Source organism: Arachis hypogaea, chromosome 5 (genome assembly GCF_003086295.3).
Source record: "Arachis hypogaea cultivar Tifrunner chromosome 5, arahy.Tifrunner.gnm2.J5K5, whole genome shotgun sequence".
Classification (NCBI taxonomy): Eukaryota; Viridiplantae; Streptophyta; class Magnoliopsida; order Fabales; family Fabaceae; genus Arachis; species Arachis hypogaea.
In genome coordinates, this window is record NC_092040.1 from 20866071 (window position 1) to 20867605 (window position 1535).

The window sequence follows — 1535 nt, forward strand, 5'->3', positions numbered from 1 at the left end:
TTAGATCAGAGACCATGGTTGCTAAGTCAGAGGTATTCTGCTTAGAACTCTCTGTCTGTTGCTGAGAAGATGATGGAAAAGGCTTGCTATTGCTAAACCTGTTTCTTCCACCATTATTATTGTTGAAACCTTGTTGAGGTCTCTATTGATCCTTCCATGAGAAATTTGGATGATTTCTCCATGAAGGATTATAGGTGTTTCCATAGGATTCTCCCATGTAATTCACCTCTTCCATTGAAGGGTTCTCAGGATCATAGGCTTCTTCCTCAGATGAAGCCTCCTTAGTACTGCTTGGTGCATTTTGCATTCCAGACAGACTTTGAGAAATCATATTGACTTGTTGAGTCAATATTTTGTTCTGAGCTAATATGGCATTCAGAGTGTCAATCTCAAGAACTCCTTTCTTCTGACTAGTCCCATTGTTCACAGGATTCCTTTCAGATGTGTACATGAATTGGTTATTTGCAACCATTTCAATCAGCTCTTGAGCTTCTGTAGGCGTCTTCTTCAGATGAAGAGAGCCTCCAGCAGAGCTATCCAAAGACATTTTGGATAGTTCAGAGAGACCATCATAGAAAATACCTATGATGCTCCATTTAGAAAGCATATCAGAAGGACACTTTCTGATTAATTGTTTGTATCTTTCCCAAGCTTCATAGAGGGATTCTCCTTCCTTCTGTCTGAAGGTTTGGACTTCCACTCTAAGCTTACTCAATTTTTGAGGTGGAAAGAACTTTGCCAAGAAGGCATTGACTAGCTTTTCCCAAGAGTCCAGGCTTTCTTTAGGTTGAGAGTCCAACCATGTCCTAGCTCTATCTCTTATAGCAAAAGGGAATAGCATAAGTCTGTAGACCTCAGGGTCAACCCCATTAGTCTTGACAGTGTCACAGATTTGCAAGAATTCAGCTAAGAACTGATGAGGATCTTCCAATGGAAGTCCATGGAACTTGCAATTCTGTTGCATTAGAGAAACTAATTGAGGCTTAAGCTCAAAGTTGTTTGCTCCAATGGCAGGGATAGAGATGCTTCTCCCATAAAAGTCAGGAGTAGGTGCAGTAAAGTCACCCAGCACCTTCCTTGCATTGTTGGCATTGTTGCTGCTTTCGGCTGCCATTTGTTCTTCTTCTTTGAAGATTTCTGTTAGGTCCTCCACAGAGAGTTGTGCTTTGGCTTCTCTTAGCTTTCTCTTCAAGGTCCTTTCAGGTTCAGGATCAGCCTCAACAAGAATGCTTTTGTCCTTGCTCCTGCTCATAAGAAGGAGAAGGGAACAAGAAAATGTGGAATCCTCTATGTCACAGTATAGAGATTCCTTTAGGTGTCAGAGGAGAAGAAAAGTAGAAGACAGAAACAGAAAATTCGAACTTATCAAAGAAGATGGAGTTCGAATTTTGCATTAAGGAATAGTGTTAGTCCATAAATAGAAGGATGTGAGAAGAAGGGAAGTAATTTTCGAAAATCAAGTAAAAGAGTTTGAAAACATTTTTGAAAAACATTAATTGATTTTCAAAAATGAAAGTGGAAAAGAAATCAAGTGA

At 39.7% G+C, this 1535-nt stretch overlaps 1 non-coding gene across 1 annotated transcript; it reads left to right on the top strand.

The window, feature by feature from the left end:
• Positions 1–601: 601 nt before the first annotated feature.
• Positions 602–709, top strand: LOC112804819 (small nucleolar RNA R71). The gene has a single exon (XR_003203439.1). It is a non-coding gene; the product is annotated as a small nucleolar RNA R71 (small nucleolar RNA).
• Positions 710–1535: the final 826 nt, after the last annotated feature.